The sequence below is a fragment of the Bos indicus genome, chromosome 4 (assembly GCF_029378745.1).
Source record: "Bos indicus isolate NIAB-ARS_2022 breed Sahiwal x Tharparkar chromosome 4, NIAB-ARS_B.indTharparkar_mat_pri_1.0, whole genome shotgun sequence".
In the NCBI taxonomy this organism is placed as follows: Eukaryota; Metazoa; Chordata; class Mammalia; order Artiodactyla; family Bovidae; genus Bos; species Bos indicus.
The window spans coordinates 59,823,127-59,844,706 of NC_091763.1; the positions used below are offsets into that span (position 1 = coordinate 59,823,127).

The 21,580-nt window shown below is 39.4% G+C and overlaps 1 long non-coding RNA gene across 1 annotated transcript in view; it reads right to left on the reverse strand.

Moving 5' to 3' along the window:
• Nucleotides 1-330: 330 nt before the first annotated feature.
• LOC139182718 (uncharacterized) overlaps nucleotides 331-21,580 on the reverse strand; it is a 51,479-nt gene continuing 30,229 nt past the window's right edge. The window contains exons 3-4 of the long non-coding RNA XR_011566249.1: nucleotides 7,166-7,223; nucleotides 331-2,166 (exon numbers count right to left, since the gene is read on the reverse strand). This is a non-coding gene — a long non-coding RNA (uncharacterized lncRNA). The remainder of the gene's footprint in view (nucleotides 2,167-7,165; nucleotides 7,224-21,580) is intronic.

The window sequence follows — 21,580 nt, forward strand, 5'->3', positions numbered from 1 at the left end:
GACATACAGATGGCTAACAAACACATGAAAAGATGCTCAACGTCACTCATTATCAGAGAAATGCAAATCAAAACCACAATGAGTACCATCTCATGCCAGTCAGAATGGCTGCGATCCAAAAGTCTACAAGCAATAAATGCTGGAGAGGATGTAGAGAAAAGGGAACCCTCTTACACTGTTGGTGGGAATGCAAACTAGTACAGCCACATGGAGAACAGTGTGGAGATTCCTTAAAAAACTGGAAATAGAACTGCCATACGACCCAGCAATCCCACTGCTGGGCATACACACTGAGGAAACCAGAATTGAAAGAGACACGTGTACCCCAATGTTCATCGCAGCACTGTTTAGAATAGACAGGACATGGAAGCAATCTAGATGTCCATCAGCAGATGAATGGATAAGAAAGCTGTGGTACATGTACACAATGGAGTATTACTCAGCCATTAAAAAGAATGCATTTGAATCAGTTCTAATGAGGTGGATGAAACTGGAGCCTATTATACAGAGTGAAGTAAGCCAGAAAGAAAAACACCATTACAGATCAGATCAGATCAGTCACTCAGTCGTGTCCAACTCTTTGCGACTCCATGAATTACAGCATGCCAGGCCTCCCTGTCCATCACCAACTCCCAGAGTTCACCCAGACGCACGTCCATTGAGTCAGTGATGCCATCCAGCCATCTCATCCTCTGTCATCCCCTTCTCCTCTTTCCCCCAATCCCTCCCAATACAGTATACTAATGCATTTATATGGAATTTAGAAAGATAGTAACAATAACCCTATATGCGAGACAGCAAAAGAGACACAGATGTATAGAACAGTCTTTTGGACTCTGTGGGAGAGGGTGAGGGTGGGATGATTTGGGAGAATGGCATTGAAACATGTATAATATCATATATGAAATGAATTGCCAGTCCAGGTTCAATGCAGGATACAGGATGCTTGGGGCTGGTGCACTGGGATGACCCAGAGGGATGGTATGGGGAGGGAGGTGGGAGGGGGGTTCAAGATGGGGAACATATGTACACCCATGGCAGATTTATGTTGATGTATGGCAAACCAATACAATATTGTAAAGTAATTAGCCTCCAATTAAAATAAATAAATTTAAATTTAAAAAAAAAAGCTCTTTAACCTCTTCATTCCTTAAAAGTAGGCTCTGACATTATTTTATAGCAATTAAGTCATGGTAGGTAGAAAATTGAGAAGTGCCAGCTTCTCAGACAAAACTTTACAAGGAAGAACAATAGAATCTTCCAGTTAATTAATTTTGAAAAATCTTAATTGGATATTTTATTCAGTTCAGTTCAGTTCAGTCGCTCAGTCATGTCTGACTCCTTGCGACCCCATGAACCTCAGCAGGCCAGGCCTCCCTGTCCATCACCAACTCCCGGAGTCCACCCAAACCCATGTCCACTGAGTCAGTGATGCCATCCAACCATCTCATCCTCTGTCGTCCCCTTCTCCTCCTGCCCTCAATCTTTCCCAGCATCAGGGTCTTTTCCAATGAGCCAGCTCTTTACATCAGGTGGCCAAAGTATTAGAGTTTCTACTTCAACATCAGTCCTTCCAATGAACACCCAGGATTGATCTCCTCTAGGATGGACTGGTTGGATCTCCTTGTAGTCCAAGGGACTCTCAAGTGTCTTCTCCAACACCACAGTTCAGAAGCATCAATTTTTCGGCACTCAGCTTTCTTTATAGTCCAGCTCTCACATCCATACATGACCACTGGAAAAACTGTAGCCTTGACTAGATGGATCTTTGTTGACAAAGTAATGTCTCTGCTTTTTAATATGCTATCTAGGTTGGTCATAACTTTCCTTCCAAGGAATAAGCGTCTTTTAATTTCATGGCTGCAATCACCATCTGCAGTGATTTTGGAGCCCGCAAAAATAAAGTCAGCCACTGTTTCCACTGTTTCCCCATCTATTTCCCATGAAGTGATGGGACCAGATGCCATGATCTTCGTTTTCTGAATGTTGAGCTTTAAGCCAATGTTTTCACTCACCTCTTTCACTTTCATCAAGAGGCTCTTTAATTCTTCTTCACTTTCTGCCATAGAGTGGTTTCATCTGCATATTTGAGTTTATTGATATTTCTCCCGGCAATCTTGATTCCAGCTTGTGCTTTATCCGGCATGGCATTTCTCATGATGTACTCTGCATATAAGTTAAATAAGCACAGTGACAATATACAGCCTTGATATACTCTTTTTCCTATTTGGAACCAGTCTGTTGTTCCATGTCCAATTCTAACCGTTGCTTCCAGGTTTCTCAAGAGGCAGGTCAGGTGGTCTGGTATTCCCATCTCTTTCAGAATTTTCCACGGTTTATTGTGATCCACACAGTCAAAGGCTTTGGCATAGTCAATAAGGCAGAAATATTTTATTAGGGTTCCCATATCATAAAAATGATAAATACCCCCAGCTTATATAATGAAAATCATAAATTGTTAATCCTGTAGTTTTTCAAATAACTATGATTCACCATGAATCATGCTAAAGGAGAAAAAAGAAAGAAAAATGAAAACAAAGTTGAGTAGAGGAACCACTAGGTTGAGCTGCATTTACTCACTCAATGCCCTGGTTAACTGTTAAGATTTTTAAATATCATTGTACTTATACACTTAAAAGCTTGATTCTGTATTCAGAGCAAAGTGTGAAAGTGGGAGATTCTTTCAAAAAGGTTTGTTCAACTTTTCCTTTTACACTAATCAAGAGAGAGGTAGGTCACATCACCATTTGAACTCATTTGAGCTCAGCTGAAATCTAGAGACAGATATTTTCATTAAGAGTCTAGAGTCTTATCTGGTCCATATATGAAATATGGATGTCATAATCTTTGTTTTCAAATTTGGATATAATGGCATACTATATAGTTAAATCACCAACCTAACTCATCTAAGATATCCTAGGAATTAAAAGATATACTGATGATGCATATTTATTCATTTTAATAAAAACATAAGCCTCTTATTGTACTGAGTAGAAAAAAATAAGATCAGGAAAAGTGGCTGTCAGTAATACAGGATAATTAAACCAGCTTTCCCTCTACTATTTAATATGCTGCTTTGGCATTTCCCTTGTGGCTTCCCTTTGTGGCTCAGATGGTAAGGCGTCTGCCTACAATATTGGAGCCCCGGGTTCAATCCCTGGGTCGGGAAGATCCCCTGGAAAAGGAAATGGCAACCCACTCCAGTATTCTTGCCTGGAAAATCCCATGGACGGAGGAGCCCGGTAGGCTACAGTCTATGAGGTCGCAGAGAGTCGGACACGACTGAGCGACTTCCTTTTCTTTCTTTTTTGGCATTTCAGCAGAATTTAACTTATGTGTATATTCGTTCATGCACACACACAGATACATATTCTCCCATATACTCTGTGCCAAAGATGACAGATTAGGATTACTAGATTATAAGGCATCTGGATTGTATCTTAACAATTTTGAAACATATTTAAGCAATCTAGGAGGAGAAAAAATGATTCATTATAAATATGTTAGACTGCAGCCCAGTAATTATTGAAAGTATTTATTTATATCAGAGGTGGTTTAAATAATTATACATAAAATTCCTTTAAGACACACCTCATGACCACAGGCAGCATATTTTTCAAGTTAAAAAAAAAAAAAAGGCATGTGAAAATAGGTTAAGCAAAAAGAATTCAAAGAAGGGAGAATTCAAGTGGGCTGTTTAAATGAAGAGTCTCTCAAAGCAGTGGTTGTCAACTTTGACTGCACACTGGAATTACCTTGATTTGCATCTATTTAGGTTCTGATTTAATTGGTCTGAGGTGTGGCCTTGGGGCTTTCCAGCTTGTGCTAGTAGTAAAGAACATGCCTGGTAAGGCAGGAGACATAAGAGAAGAGGGTTCAGTCCCTGGTTGGGAAGATCCCCTGGAGAGGGCATGACACCTGACTTCAGTATTCTTGCCTGGAGAATCCCATGGACAGAGGAGCCTGGTGGGCTACATCCAAAGGGACACAAAGAGTCTGGCACGACTGAAGTGACTGAGCACGCACATGGGCTTAACATTGAGATTTATTAACTGCCCAGTTAATTCTAATGGGCAGCAGATAAAAAATAAATAATCTTAAAACTACTCCCTCTCGTGACTTCCCTGGTAGCTCAGAGTGGTTAACAGTCTGCCTGCCAATACAGGCGACATGGGTTCAATCCCTAGTCTAGGAAGATCCCATGTGCCACAGGGCAACTAAGCCTGTGTGCCACAACTACTGAGTCAACACTCAAGAGCCTGAGCTCTGCAACGGGAGAAGTCACCACAACAGGAGAAAGCCCACACACGGCAATGAAGACCCAGTACGGAAATAAGTAAACAAATAATATGTTTAAAAAAACAACTTCTCCCTCTTTTTCCAACACCTGCTATTTCTAATCCTCAGAGTATATGGATCCACTGCTTTTAAACAGTTGTAGTAGGTTGATCCCAAGGAAGAGATCAATTTTTTCTAATTTGTAAATGCACATTAATAAACACTAGCAATGGCACCCCACTCCGGTACTCTTGCCTGGCAACTCCCATGGACGGAGGAGCCTGGTAGGCTGCAGTCCATGGGATCGCGAAGAGTCGGACATGACTGAGCGACTTCACTTTCGCTTTTCCCTTTCATGCACTGGAGAAGGAAATGGCAACCCACTCCAGTGTTCTTGCCTGGAGAATCCCAGGGACAGGGGAGCCTGGTGGGCTGCCGTCTATGGGGTCGCACAGAGTCGGACACGACTGAAGCGACTTAGCAGGAGTTAAAAAAACAAAAACAAACAAACAAAAAAACACTAATGATTCCAGAAGGTTTCCAGAATTCTTCAACATTTTTTACAGACCTCTGTGGGATATGACAAGATATATCAACTGAAACACTTTGTCAACCTATTACTTCAGGGAAAATACATGGTTAAATTTCTATCAATTATTTAGGAAATTTGGGAGGTTTTGTTGTTGTTTGGTTGCTAAGTTATGTCCGACTCTTTTATAACCCCATGGACTGTAGCCTGCCAAGTTCCTCTGTCCATGGGATTTCCCAGGCAAGAATGCTGGAGTGGGTTTAAGTGGATATTTTCTTCATTATAAAAACAATCTTTCTCCTCCATGGTCATTTTCAAATCCTATATGAATTTTCATTTGAATGAATATAAGTAACTATTAGAATATTAATAACAACTAATGACACTTTATTTTAGTTTTTTCTTGGTGTAATTTTCTTTTTTACTAATCTAATTCTAATACAGTCATGCCTGGAGAATTCCAGCCAGGTTATAGTCAGAAAACAAAGTCATTATAAAATAGAGGAAAGAGAGGTTAAAATGAAGTACAAACATGTTTCTGAGGCCAGAACAGCAGAGCACATTTACACTTCTTAGTCAATTTTTTTCACACCCAAAATTGTCTACAGACTTTCCCAACATGTCAAAAACAAAACAACAACAAAAAAATTCAGTGTTCTTGCATCTTTCCATTTCTGCAAAACTCTAGGGTAACAGTTCTTGCTCATACTTTTACGGACACATTATTGTTTAGCTTCCTTCTCACCAAGAAAATTGGTGAAGTTAAAAACCTGCTGGGCTTTTGATTTGAAATAAGAGGTATGACTGTTATTCAAAAAGCAAGACTTGATTTATGAAGCCTCAGCCACATTTGTAAGAAATCAGCTATTCTGTCTGTTTCCCCATGGACAGGCATAATAGCACCTACCACGGTTATAGCAAGCACAAACGACAATGCCTCGTGCAGAGAAGGTAGTTCTGGGGAGTCGTGACTTCCGGGTGATACCTTTCAATGTGAAAATTGAGGGAAATTGATGTCTCTACTGCTGTCTTGAACAAACAATGGCTTTGCCAAACAATGACTCCAACCAAAATTTATACTCTCTATATATGGCAAAGTTGAGAAAAGCCTATGAATATTTGAGGAGAAATGATGGCTTTTTTTTTTTAATACATGTTCTTTATTTTATGCCATAAATGTGTGGGATGATCTTATTGCTTTAAATTAAATATTATTTTGAATCATCAGTGGTATCTGCTATTTACTGTTTTGTGATATAGCTACCTCTAATGTATATATTAGAGTTCACCTAGCTCAGATTTATATGTACTGCATTTTCTTAAGGGACATCTCTGTGTATTGCATCAAATAATTACATCCTATAGATGGCAGGCAAAGATGTCTCACAAACAAGCAATGGTTGGACCAAAAGATTGTGTGCCTGAAAACTGAGTCCAAGGCTCTCTCTTGAAAATCTGATTATAAAATATCTCATTTCTCCATTGTTCCAAGGCCATAATATTTGGACAGTACTTTAGAGAACAGTAAAGCTATAACTGTGGGAAGGATTACAGCAGCCTTCCTCAGAAAGGAAGATACAAAGTGATCATGAAAAACTTGACTGAGGTAGGTCCTCCAAAGGAGTCTTGGACTCTATAAACAGCATTAGAATTCCTTAAACAAATCTAGATGGGCGACATTAAATACATGCTCTGCTTCCATAAGAAATGGCCTCAGGAATCCATAGTCCCAATCTAGAATTCATCTATACCACTCTCCCTGGGCCATCTCACAGCATGGTTTCTTGAGCAAAGCTTCCCACCAGTCAAAATCCCAATACCTGGTTTTCCTCCATGCCTTAGCTATGTGTTCTTGACTAACCCAACTGATTTCCACAGCTCAACATTCTGTCTTTGACATCCAAATTCATCGAACACCAGACTGTCACTATTTAAAAGAATTCAGACTATGGACAGGAGGGACCTTACCTAGATTTCAAAAGAATGAGACCACCCTCCACTAGGAACTCCTCTCCAGCGGAGGGCGAAGGGATGTTCCTCAAAGGCAAGAGCGAGAAATCATGGAGCAAAACATTTGAGCAGTTGGAAGTGGTCAGAAGTTCTTTCTGAAGGGGAGAAATTGTTTCTGGATGGATATCTGTTTATTCACTTAACAAATGTTTATTGAGTCCTTTACATCTCAGGCGGTGTTCTATACACTGATGACAAAGGGGTGAAGAAGACAGAGAAGGTCTCTTTTTCCTGGATCTAACATACTAGTTAGGGGAGACCAACACCAAACAAAAAACAAATACAAGCATAAATTCATGACTAAAACATTGATAGTGCAATAGCAAAAGACTAGGGGATTGGAGACACCTCTTTAGATCAGGCATTCAGGAAAGGCCTCTCTGCAGACACGGCATTTGAGCTTAATCTAAATAAAAGAAAAAAAGATAGCCATGAAAGACATGGGGTAAGAGGATTCTAGGCAAAGGAAATGGCACATGTGAAAATACTAATTTTAACTTGGCTAAAGAACAAAAAGATATTCAGTGTGGCTAGAGCACAGCAAATATAAGTGGTGGATGATGGCAGAGACTTTAGTGTGGCCAGGTATATAGGACTCTGTAAAAGCATGACAGAGTTTGGACTTTATGTTTGGACTTTATGTTAAGAGCAGTGGGAAGCAATTAGAGGGTTTTATGTAGGATAATGCATGCTGTGATTTATGTTTTAAGATCTCTCTGGCTGCAAAATATAGTATACATTATAGAGTTCAAACGTAGTAGCAGAAACAGCAGTAAGGAGACTCCTGGCCAGGAGAGACATGATAGTGGCTTGAACTGGGATTTGCAGCAGCAGCAAAGAGGCCATATCTAGGGGGTTGATACGTTGAATTCTCCCAAACTGTGCTCTAAAGTCTTATCCCTTACAACCCTGGCAACATTTCAGCCAACACTACCCTGAAATGAAAGGTATTGCTAGTTCTGATAGGTAAACTCCCTCTCTAGGCTCACAGGATGGTAGAGTTGGTGACAATAATGGCTAGCCAACAAGGAGAGATTTTTGTGACAATGACAGTGGCTCAGACTCAGAGCACATAGGTCTTCATCGAAACATCTGCAACACTGATGACATTTGTCACAGGTAAGGGAGAGGAGGAGGAAGAAAGGAGGAAAAGGAAAGGGGGAAGAGAGAGAAAATGTACTTGAAATACTGCCACTAGTTCTTTGTTTTGTTTTGGATTTTGAGGGGGGCTACCATTTCAGGTACATACTCAAAAAGATGAGTGATGCTAAGAAATGTTATATCAAGCTAGGCAGTGTGTTAGGTGCTTCCCATTATCTCTAATCCACATAGACATCCTGAAGATTGGGTGTTACTATTTCCTGTTTAAAGAAGAGGAAATTGAAGCTCAAAGAGGGCAAATGGGTATTTCCTGGGTGGTCCAAGTCGTTAAGACTCTGTGCTTCCGCTGCAGGAGGCCTGGACAGGAAACTAAGATCTCAGTTGCCATGCTGTGCAGCCAAAGAAAAAGGCAAATGATTTGTCCACAGTCATGCTGTGTGTTAGTCACTCAGTCATGTCCAACTCTTTGTGACCCCACGAACTGTAGCCCACAAAGCTCCTCCATCCATGTAATTCTCCAGACAAGAATACTGGAATGAATTGCCATTTCCTTCTCCAGGGGATCTTCCCAACCCAGGGATAGAACCAGGGTCTCCCACATTGCAGCTAGATTCTTTACCATCTGAGCCACCGGGAGCCATTAGGAAATCCAGGATTCAAGCCAAGTCTGCTGGACTGTTTGAATCCAAGGCCTGTGGGTTTGTGGAGGAGCCTACAAGACAGCCCTTGACCATGAAATCCACTCTGGCTAGCAGAGCAACACTAAACACAGGAAAATTTCATGGAAGGTGGGGCCAGGACCAGGGACTCTGCCCAGCAGGAAAGCAACGTGCGGAGAGTGGAAGATAGAGCATTTTCCTGGTGGAGGGAGATTATGAGGATCTCTGGATGTTGCTATTGTTACTTTGACCCTGATGCCTGCCCCTTTGGGTTGTGGTAGGGACAGTGGGGGAAATGCTGACTCATAACTGCATAATTCTGCAGCTAAGTAAGCGCAGTGTAACTTCCCACTCTGCTCCCAGGTTGCCGCAGCTAGAAAGAAAAGCAAGCTTATCTCCACGTGTACAATTAAATCTCTACAGAGAACGCTGTTAGTCCTACTCAAAGACATTTCGTGTTCCCCTCATTTTATGAAAGAATTATCAAAGTGTTCCTTGCTGAGTTGAGTTATGTCCTGAAATCTTTGAAGAAAACTTAAGTCTCTCTGGAATTGCCTAATGCTCTTGAAGTCCGTAAAACAGGAAGGAAAGATAAGGTTGCATAAGCTTCAATTAGTTTCTTTTCAAACATCCACAACTTTATGCACATAAGAGGAATAAGCTCTCATTTCTTGCTTGCAATATAAACACTGATAATGTTTTAAAATGTATTTTTCACAGAAGGAATATATTTTCCTACTTTAAATCTTTCATATTTTCATATTTGGAAAGTTGGGGAAAAAGTTCTCTGGCTTCTGACTGGCCTCCTTTTTTCTTTTAAATAAAACTCTAAGGCACCAGTTTTTCACCCCTGATACTCCCTTCCCCTCCACTAGTCACTCCAAAAGGTATGAAGTAAGAGCCACTAGGGTTGCCATACACACACATTAACTCAAAATGGATCATAGCCCTTAATGTAAAAGCTAAAATTTTGCAATTTTTAAAAGAAAATATAGAAGATATTTGTCATGACCTTGAGTTGAGCAAATAGTTCTTAGAAGCAACACCAAAAACATGATCTATAAAAGAGAAAAATTATAAGCTCGACTTGATCAAAATTAAAGTCTTTCACATTTCAAAAAACATTATTAAAAAAAATAAAGAGACACAGACCAGGAGAAATTATTTGCAAATCATACATCTAGTAAATGACTTGTACTCAGAATACACATAAAGATCTTTTAATTAAATAATAAGAAAAAACAACCTAATTTTTAAATGACAAAATATTTGAATAGGTATTTCATAAATAAAATATGTGAATGGTTAAAAGTCACATGAAAAATTGCTCAACATCATTAGTAATTAGTGAAATGAAAATTAAAATCACAATGAGATACTATTGTGCACCCACATGAATGGCTATAATCAAAAAGACAGATAACATCAAATGTTGGTGAGGATGTGGAAAAACTGGAATTCTCATATATGGTTGGTGCAAATGTGAAATGGCACAGGTACTTTGGAAAACAGTTTTGCAGTTTTTTTTAAGAGTGAAATGTAAACTTGCCATCTTATGCAGGAATTCCAATCCCAGAAATTCACCCATTTAAAATATATGTCCCTATAAAGACATATGCATGAATGTTTATAACAACATTGATAATAGCCAAAGTATAAACAAATCAAATTTCCATCAGCTTGTGGATGGATAAACAAAATGTAAAATTACCATATAATGGAATACTATTCAGCAATGAAGAGGAACAAACCCATTGATTTGTTCTAAAACAAGGATGAATCTCAAAAAACATTATCCTAAGTGCAACAAGACAAATGCAAAAGATTACATGATTCCATTTCGACTTGCATGATTCCAAAAGTACAAAATGTCCAGAAAGGAAAAATTCATGCAGACAGAAAGCAGTTTAGTGGTTGTCTGGGTCTAAGAATGGGAGTTAAGGATTGATTACAAATGGGCACGAGAAAACTTTTGGAGATGATGAAATTGCTCTAACCTGGATTTTAGTGATGATTGCAAACTCTATACAGTTAACAAAAATTATGGAATTTTATGTGTGAATTTCATCTGGTTTCTGTCTAAACTCTTCAACTCTGTCTAGATGAGGTATACATACAGGGGCATGACTGTGTTCCAATAAAACTTTATGGAAACGGGCAGTGGGTCAGACTTGGCCAACAGGATATGGTTTTCCAATCTCTGATATAAAACATCAATGATTTGCTTATAGTTCATAGTTAACGTTTACTGTTCAGTCAACTGGAGACTTTATATTCCATGTTATTCTCACTGCAACCCAGTACAAAGAAGTACTCACCATGTGGATCATTAGAGTTCACTGAGGCAGAGTCCAGAAAATGTGATGAATGCCTCACTGGCCCTTATGGCTCTGCTCACATTTTATTGCCTGAAACAATCTCCTGGCTCTGCCTAATTTCAAAGGGTGTGGGAGAGTATGAGGCCACTATATGCCTTAGAAGGCAGAGACCAGGAAGTTATCGGAGAACAGTATTCAGTTACTGCAACAGAGGATGTAGGGAAATGTGAACTCTTATGGACTGTTGGGAAGAGTGACAGCTGGAAAGCCACTTGGGGGATTAATTCAGCACATTTAGCAAAATTAAATATAAGCTACAAACCAAAATTTTCATTCTTAAGTGGATACCAGACAGTCTCTCCCACAAATACCCCATAAAAAATATAGACAAAGATGTTCACTGCAGAATGGTTTATAGTAGAAAAAATTAAATGTAGTTTTAATATCTAGGAACAGTGGAAAAGATAGGTGAATTATGATGCTTTTCATAAATATACATAACAGGATCCATAAAAACAAACTGCTGTATCTGTATGAATATATCTAAAGAAACTAATTTTGAGTAAAAAAGAAAAGTTGCAAAAAAGCACATACACAGTGATTCTATTCATGTAAATTATTAAAAACACAATGTTTTTGGAGACATAATATAAAGAAGTAGGCGCACATTAACAATATTTATTCCTGAGAAGATTTGGGGGTTAAGGAGCTTTCTGATGTTATCTGGAATGTTGTATTTCATTAAAAGTATCTGAAGAAGTTATGGCAAAATGTTAATATGAACTAAATCTGGATGGTGGAAAATATAGATTTCTATTACTATCTCTTGTATGCTTGGAACATTTTTAAATTAAAAGGAAAAGTAATTACTGATGTTAATGTCTAACTGTCAGCAGAAAGAAGTGTCACAGTGATATTAAGTGACACGAGAGAGCAGGCTGAACTAAGAACAAAGCGATGAGTTGCCCTTACCAGAGCATCAGCTACAAAAAAATGAACCAAAAAGGAGAACAAACCAACATCACTGACAGAGCAGTCTGAAAGCAAAACTGTCAGGACTCAGTTCTCTGATATCGAGAAAGCTGCGACTGAGCGCACACATACACACACAATAGTGAATAAAGGCTTCCCCAGTGGCTGAGTGGTAAAGAATCCACCTGCAATACAGGAGACACTCAGAAGACCCAGGTTCAATCCCTGGGGCAGGAAGATCCTCTGGAGGAGGAAATGGCTATCCACCCCAGTATTCTTGCCTGAAAAATCCCATGAACAGAGAAGCCTGGTGGGCTACAGTCCAAAGGGTTGCAAAGAGTCGAACACAACCAAGCACACAAGAAATAGTGAATAAAACACTCAAAAAATAAACTCCATCTTATTACGCCTTTGAATAATATCAGGTGGTCATTTAAGAGATGCTTGTTAGGACTTTTATGATATAAAAAATATTGTCTTCTATGCTGTGAAAGTGTTCCCACATGACAAAAATAAAATAGAAGGGAGAAAGGAAGAAGAAATGGAAGAAAGAGAGAGAGAATGAGAAATACATGGAATGGAGCAAGGCAGGAAAAGTCTGTGCTGGAAATCAGGTAAATGAGCTCCCAGACTAGCTCTGTTACTAAACCCATCTCGAGCAAGGAACTTCCCATCTGTGAGCCTGTGTCCTCCTCACTAATAAGGGGACAATGATCTAAATTTCAGCTCAATATTCTACGATCCTTGAAGTAGCCACTGAAGTTCAAGCGGTATTATCCTGGGATAAAAAAACTCTCAGCCTTTGTCTGATCCAGCGAACAAAGTACTAGAATAAAAAGTCATGGTCACAATTCAGCATGAAGGTCAAAGCCACACATCAATCATCGGGGCAGTTGCTAAATACTATAGATAGGTGGGGTGGGAAGTGAGTGAAGACAACTTAGGGAGACTGCAGGGTTCCAGACTTCCATTTATGACAAGCAGGATCCAATAGCCACATCCTTTCTCAAGGAGCCCTAAAAGAGAACTGAGAGAAGACTCCAGATTTATGCCCACCTCCAATTTTTCAGAATCTCAGAACATAAGGAAATCCAGGAAACTCTGTCATATTCAAACCTCTAACTTGCCTGAAGTTAGTATGAAAAGGTTTAGATTACAGGATGTGAAACAAAGTCTCACCAAACTGGTTTCTCAAATACCAACTATATGCCAAACATTACACCAATAATAATAATAAAATTAACTAGTCCAGTCCTTCCCCTGACCCATTTCTCACTCCTTCCCTGCAGCACATCAGCCCCTTCCTCTAGAAGTCATACAGTATTCTTGCCTTTCTCTCCAACTGAGCCCTTGGCCTTTTCAGCGGAATTGGGCAATAATAAGCCATTTTCTCTATAGCTACCCACAAGAAGTTATCTGGAAATATAATTTGGAGGGGTGAAGGCAGCATGCAGGATCTATGAACTGGAGGAGGTTCCTTTGAGAAGCAGACTGTCACTGGCTTAAAATAATTTTTCTTCAAGTTTATAGATAAACATTCCCAGATGAAAGTTTTCCAAACAATGCAACCATCTCTATTTTACATTTGATATGATGTCATCACAAACCGAGATCTTTCCATTAAAGTGTCAAGACTCAGATTTATACAACAAACATAAAAATAAAAGCTAAACACCAAGGCAAAGGACGTTAATGGAAGCTATATACATGCATTAAGGAGAAAATGCACCTCTGAGTGGTGTTTATGTAAAAGGCTATTTGTAAGTTTGAGTTTGCATTTCCTCAGACATTATTTGAAAGTGTCTATATTACTGATGTGCTAGAAACATTTCTCACATTTTAATTATGCTGAGGAACATGCTGATTCCAATCAACACATTGAGGACAGTTTTAAAGTCATGAGCAAGAAAGCACTCCCATTCATAGAGTCCAGATTTTATTTATAAAAAATATTGACATATATTTAATACTTACTAAATGCTAGCATCTCTATTAAACACAGGTATTTAGATACTAATCCTTCTCCGCTGCATGGTTAATGAGGTTTCTTCTTTATGTTCCCAGGACAAAATGCAAACATTTTCTGTGTGACAAAGAGAAGCAATAGCTCAGCACAGTGAGCCAAGCAAGGGCCAGGAAATGAAAGATCTTGTGAGTCAGACTATATATAACATTGAAAGCTAGGAAAAACATGGAAAGTTTTAATCTGAGGAAGTAGGGGATCAGATTTTTATTTGTGAAATACCATTCTGGATGAAGTGGGAAGAACAAAGTAGTATGAGTAAGGGCAAAGAGATGGGTTCAAGGTCCCTATAGTAATAAAGGGCTTGAGTGTGGATGAAGTTTTTTTGTTTTTTTTTTTTAATTAATTTTATTTTATTTTTAAACTTTACATAATTGTATTAGTTTTGCCAAATATCAAAATGAATCCACCACAGGTATACATGTGTTCCCCATCCTGAACCCTCCTCCCTCCTCCCTCCCCATACCATCCCTCTGGGTCGTCCCAGTGCACCAGCCCCAAGCATCCAGTATCGTGCATTGAACCTGGACTGGCATCTCGTTTCATACATGATATTTTACATGTTTCAATGCCATTCTCCCAAATCTTCCCACCCTCTCCCTCTCCCACAAAGTCCATAAGACTGTTCTATACGTCAGTGTCTCTTTTGCTGTCTCGTATACAGGGTTATCGTTACCATCTTTCTAAATTCCATATATATGCGTTAGTATACTGTATTGGTGTTTTTCCTTCTGGCTTACTTCACTCTGTATAATAGGCTCCAGTTTCATCCACCTCATTAGAACTGATTCAAATGTATTCTTTTTAATGGCTGAGTAATACTCCATTGTGTATATGTACCACAGCTTTCTTATCCATTTATCTGCTGATGGACATCTAGGTTGCTTCCATGTCCTGGCTATTATAAACAGTGCTGCGATGAACATTGGGGTACATGTGTCTCTTTCCTTTCTGGTTTCCTCAGTGTGTATGCCCAGCAGTTTAAACAGGGCCATTGACATAACTTGGTAATCCAATGAGTTGGAGGTAAAGGATTGACAGCAAGGATAACTCATTGTTTCGTGGCTTCAGCTATGAGATAAGAAATGACCTGTTGACTAAAGGAGGGAATAGAGGAAGCAGGTTTGCAAGGAGTGGTGAGTGATAGATGATGAGTTCACTTCTAAGCATGTTGTTTGAGATACCCTGTGGGCAGCCCCTGCAAAACTGTCCAGAAAGTGCTAGGAAATGTGTCTAGAGCTCATAAAAGATATAAAGGGAATGCTTGAGATTTTGGGTGTATGAGCTCCTGCAAGGAGAGTCTCTGGTGGATGAGATTAACAGTAAACAATAATAAACAAAAGCAATAATAATGGCCAACCGTGAGTGTTTCTGATGTGCCTGACCCTGTTCTAAGCCCTTTATATGTATTAACCGATCTCATTCTCACATAAATCCAGTGAAGTTGGTTTTATCATTATCCCTATTTTGTGGTTTGTGAGCCAAGACTCATATGATTTAAGCAACTTGCCCAAGGCCACACACAGTGCTGGAGCGGGAATATGAACCCAGCTTCTGCTCTCAACCTGTACCCAACAGAGCAGTCATTAAAGAGGCTGACCACAGACCTAACCCTGGACAGCAATGATGTGGGAGGAAGGAAAAGACCACTCAAAGAATATTGAGAATAAGAAGCTATAAAAGGAAATGGGAAGATAAAGGAAGAAATAGGTTTAAGAATTAGGGAGTCTTCAGGAGAGGCAAACACTAACAGTATCATTAGCCTATATCATTTTAAAATTAAAAAAAAATTTTTTCCTTAAAAGACAGCAAATAAAACTTGTAAGTAACCTAGTAATATGTTGCAAAAATTCTTTTGAAATAAAGGGTTTCTGCCCCATTGACCACATAAACATGAGGAGGTCAGGCAAACAGTATGAATTTCAAAGTACAGATACATGCTATTTAAAATAAAGTTTCCTTTCATTCCTCTTCTATAGCTACCTAGAGCTCAGCTCTGCCTCTTGGTAGGTAAAGGCCACTGAAAACCAAAATGATTCATTCTGCTGAGACATCTTGCCCAAAGGAGACAGTGAGAGTCATGAGGGCACTTCTCAGTAAGAAGGTAAAACCCAATCTGGGGACTCCCCTGGTGGTCTAGTGGTTAAGAATCCACCTGTCAATGCAGAGGACACAGGATCGATCCCTGATCCAGGAAGATCCCATGTGCTGCAGAGCAACTAAGCCCACGCGCCACAACTATTAAACACCCACTCTAGAGAGCCCAGGAGCCACAACCACTAAGCCGGTGGCCTAAGGCCCACACTCTGCAACAACAGCAGCCACTGTGATGAGAAGCCTGTGCACCACCACTGGAGAGCAATCCCCGGCCACAGCTGGAGAAAGCCCACACTCAACAGTGAAGACCTGGGGCAGCCAAAAAGAAACAAATAAGTAAGTAAATAAATAAATCTTTTCTTAAAAATTAAAAATAAATAAATAAATAAAACCCACTCTGGCCAGCACTGACTCCCCACTGCCACCACCAAAGAAATGAAAAGAGGAAGTAGAGAAAAGGCAGCTTTGCAATCCATCCTTGAAAGAGCCACAATCAGGTCAAAAACATCCTTAAAGTCTTTAAATGTGCTCATCAAAGCTGTTGATGCATCATAAACCTTGACATAGCATGCATATTCCAAGACTCTGCAAATAACTGAGAATTCCTAAATCTAATCTCCCATCCCAAAAGAAAACTGAAAAGCCAAACTTGAGAAAGCCTACCCTTTTCTTATTTTCAACAAGGGAAATATCATAAAATATTGTGCTCTGAAAAGTTAGGGATTGGTATCTCATTAGCTACACTCTACTTCAATGGCAATATATCTCCCTCTTGTGGATTTTTAGGATATTTCCACCCAGGAGCCTCCCTTCCAACCTACCTCCCTCACTTAATCACAAGGTTGCACTGTGCAACTATAAGCTTAAATAAAAGGTACAATACTCTGCCTTATCCCACTACTAACTGAAGTACTAGGTAGAATACATACCCTGGCAACTCACATTCGTTCTTCTTCTGGAAATGAAGTAGCTGTTAACAAAGTTTGATCATGCATCAAATATTTATTCAGCTATTATGAAAAGCATGGACACAGGGCACTTGAAAATGCAGAGGTCATTCCTGCAGACATTTACAACCTAAAAATAAGACCAAATAGAGGGCTGGAAATTGTGTGTCGGTTGCTGTGGTGGTAAAGATAGACTTGTCCTAGGACAGCTACCCAGGTAGAAATTTCCAGCTGTGCCCGTAGCGCTAAATGCCTAGACTCTAGAAGGGTGAAGTGTGCTAAAGTCCTGTGACTATGAAACAGATGTCTTCTCCTATTTGCACAAAAAGTAATTCAATATAAGAATTAAATTCCATCATTCTTTACAGATATAACACCACCCAACAAAAACACCAAAAAGTTCTTGTACTTTTACCTAAAAATTTTATAAACGCTAAGCCTATATTTTGCTTGTTTGTTGTTTTTTCTGTTTCAGAAAAAAAAAAGTATTTTCTCCCAAGAAAAAATCCTTTTTACCAGTTTTTTAGCTCCATTTTCCTCTCCTGATTCCTTTCCCCCCACCCACAATTTTGTTAGGTCTTTTTCATCTCCCATACCCACGCCCCCCTGGAGAAGGAAATGGCAACCCATTCCAGTATTCTTGCCTGGAGACGTCCATGGACAGAGAAACCTAGCAGGCTACAATCCATGGGGTCGCAAAGAGTCAGACATGACTGAGGGACTAACACACACACAGACACAGAAACACACACACACACATACACATTCACCCCACACTTACCCCACCCCACCCCACCCCACCTCCTGCTAATACTTTGAACTATGAAGTCCACCAGAATTTCTCACATTAGAATCAAGCTCCACTCTCTTTATTCATTCACTAATGAATCCCCAGTACCATCAATGCCTTGAATAAAGCAAATATAAATATTTGTTTCGTCTGTAAATTTTTTACCTGAAATATAATTTGCATGCCATAAAGTTCACCGTTTTACAGTGCACAATTAGATTTTTATATTCAGAATTGAATGATAGTGGTATAGTCATCACCACTATTAATACATTTTTCACTTTTTCTTCTTTACTGAGGTATAATTGACAAAACTGTAATACATTTAAAGTGTATAACGATGGTGCTTTGATACATACACCTTGTAAAATGATCCTCACCATTGAATTAAATCTATCACCCCACGCACGTACTTATCTTTTGTGTGTGTGTGTGAGAACACAAGTTCCACTCTTATCACATTTCAATTACACAATACAGCTGTTTAGTTGCTAAGTCATGTCTAACTCTTTTGCGATCCCATGGACTGTAGCCCACCAGGCTTCTCTGTCCATGGGATTTCTGAGGCAAGAATACTAGAGTGGGTTGCCATTTTCTTCTCCAGGGGATCTTTCCAGATGAGGGATCGAACTGACATCTCCTGCTTTGGCAGGCATGTCCTTTACCACTAAGCTACCAGGGGAAACCATACAATACAGTATTATCAACTATAGTCACTGTTATGTGTTAGATTCTCAGATTTTATTTCTCTTCTAACTGAAAGATTGTACCCTTTTACCAACCTTTCTCTTTCCCTCACCCCTGCCCACTGACTGCCACCATTCTACATTTCTATGAGTTCAACTTTCTTTTTTTTTTTTTAATTCCTCATGTAAATAAATTTTTATTGTTTACAAAATACCTAGTCTGCAGTATTTGGTTATAGCAGCCTAAATGGACTAAGACATTTAGTTCTATCCTCTTGCTAGTGGTCACTTTTGTCTCCATTGAATGTCCAGAAGAAATCAAAATCTGATGTGGTTTCCCTCAGGAAAAACAAAGGAACAAATGAATGGCGTGTTTGCAACCACTATCCCAAGACTCCAAAATAAAGGATGCTTGTTGATGACCTGAAATATATTTCATTTTTGAACACAGTAGAGTGGTGCTTCTCAACCAGTAAAGGTATAATTATTCAAGAATCTCAACGTAGAGGAGCATAAGTGTCAAGGAGCTATAGTTTATTATCTTTCCACACTTTGCTTCTCTAAAATGTGGGATTCCCAAAGGGATTTATACTATTTCCTGACAGCTCCTAAGCATAAAATTAATAAGGTAAAAGAAAATTTGCCATAGAGATTCAGAGCTGATTAACGTAAGCCATGCCCGTCTGTCATTCTCTGGAAGCCAATTAAGCAAAGTACTCAAATGTAACACTTTAACATCATAAATTAAAGTTGGCAAAAAGTTTAAATTCTATCATAAAATTAACCATTGTAAGTAAAGTAACTGTAAAAGTGTACTTTGTAAAAATAAAGTATATTTATGCTCTATTTGTTAAACAAAATAAAGGAAATTTCTTTTGTGAAACAGCCAAATGACCTCATCAATTTTTTATCTCTCTGAATTGGAGGAAAGAGGATTTTGCAACATGAAATATGTAAAATTGATTTCTTCAAGCCTATTATTCTGCAGGATCTTATGAAAAACCCCATGAAGACTATCTTAAAAAAAAAAAAAAAGACAGAAAACTCACCAGATTACAGAAACAGAAAGAAGGTGATAGATGGCCCTAAGTTTTTCTTTTCATATTAAATATTTTAGGTACATTTTCTATCTTCTAGGAAATTTGAGTTCTAACAGTATCATACCCAACCATATTCCCACACAGTAAATAAAGAATGGATACATTAACAGTTAAATTAGATAAACTAGTCCTATAATCTGTCTTGTATGCATGTTCTCAATACTTGTTTTTTGTTGCTTTTTTTTTTTTAAATTCAATTGCCATGGCTACTGACCTATAGGTTTTATGACATAATCAGGGGAAAAAAAAAAAAAGCATTATGATGAGGGAAAAAGAGCTCCATGTTTTAAACCTAGAGACCCTGAAAACACAGCCTTGGTTAACTGATTATGTGAGATGATTCTAACATTAGATATTACTTCAGCCACACACACCACACCACCCTAATTCCATGCCCCAGAGCTCTATAAGAACTAGATAAAACCCCTCTTCTTCCACTTCCATACTGTCCTTGACTTGAAGAGAAAGGTGTCCAAATTGATGTTCTATGAGTAATAACAACTCTGATCCCTCACTACACCAACTATGACTGTCTCAATGCCTTGTAACTCAGACAGACAGCCTCCTATTCCTGATTTGTTGATCACCTCAAAAAGCCTATCCCCACTCCTTGCCTAGAAATGCCTTCATCTCTTCTCAGATAGTTGTGGATTTACCCTTTTAGAAACTTATCTCCAACCTACCCAAATTCCCCAGGAACCCCCAATCAATCACCAGCAAAATCCCTTGTATCATTAATATACTCAACTTGACCTGGCCCTCCCCCAAGCTATGCTATGCTATGCTAAGTCACTTCAGTCATGTCTGACTCTGTGTGACCCCATAGACGGTAGCCTACCAGGCTCCCCCATCCCTGGGATTCTCCAGGCAAGAACACTGGAATGGGTTGCCATTTCCTTCTCCAATGCATGAAAGGGAAAAGTGAAAGTGAAGTCGCTCAGTCGTGTCCAACTCTTAGCGACCCCATGGACTGCAGCCTACCAGGCTCTTCCGTCCATGGGATTTTCCAGGCAAGAGTACTGGAGTGAGGTGCCATTGCCTTCTCCGTGCTATGGCTTCCCTTCAACTCATCAGAGTATCAACCCTTGTTGCAGCAACCCCTCCTTGTTGAAATTATGTACAGACCCAGGTCCTTCCCCATTCCTTGAAGACTTAAGCTCCTAACTCACTGTCAGTTCCAGAACTCTACTTGTCATTGTTCTTGGTGATTTCAATAGATCCCCTGATGATCCTTCCAGTCCATTTGAGCTCATCTCCAATGATCTTGTCTGCCACTTAACCCAGTTACCTTCTCGTTACCAATAATAGCAATTCCCTCATAAGTTCAACTGCAGGCACCCTGCTCTCCCACCACCACCTCTTGCCCTTCTACCTCTTTCCTCTAATATCCCATTCCCAACAAGGACCTTTTCCCCACATCCTATTCATGTAGATAATATTCTTCTTATGTAGTTTAGAATCCACAATCCATTATTCCTCTTTTGCACAAAACCTCAACTCCCTTTTTTCCCCCTCAACTCTCTTGTGCTCTTCTTATCTCATAAATCTTACTTGGCAAATTTTAATCATAGTTTAAATCAACTGACCACCTGCTCTGTCCTGATACCCATGAAGCCAAGAGGCTGGAGAAAAGCAATTTGCTGTATCTTTAAATCATGATCACTAATTGCAAAGATCTTTAGTTCTGTCCAGTGAATAGACTGCATTTGTCTACTGCACTCAATTACATTTTCTTTCACCTCAAAATTCCAGCATGTTCTCATCTTAACTCTCAACTTTGCTTCCTGTATCTCTGAGAGAAGGATAAATAGCTCTAGATACTATTGCCATCACCTCCATCAACAGTTTAGTTCAGTTCAGTTGCTCAGTCGTGTCTGACTTTTCAACCCTGTGGACTGCAGCATGCCAGGCTTCCCTGTCCATCACCAACTCCCGGAGCTTGCTCAAACTCATGTCCATCCAGTTGGTGGTGCCATCCAACCATCTCATCCTTTGTCGTCCCCTTCTCCTCCTGCCTTCAATCTTTACCAGCATCGGGGTCTTTTCCGATGAGTCAGTTCTTCGCATCAG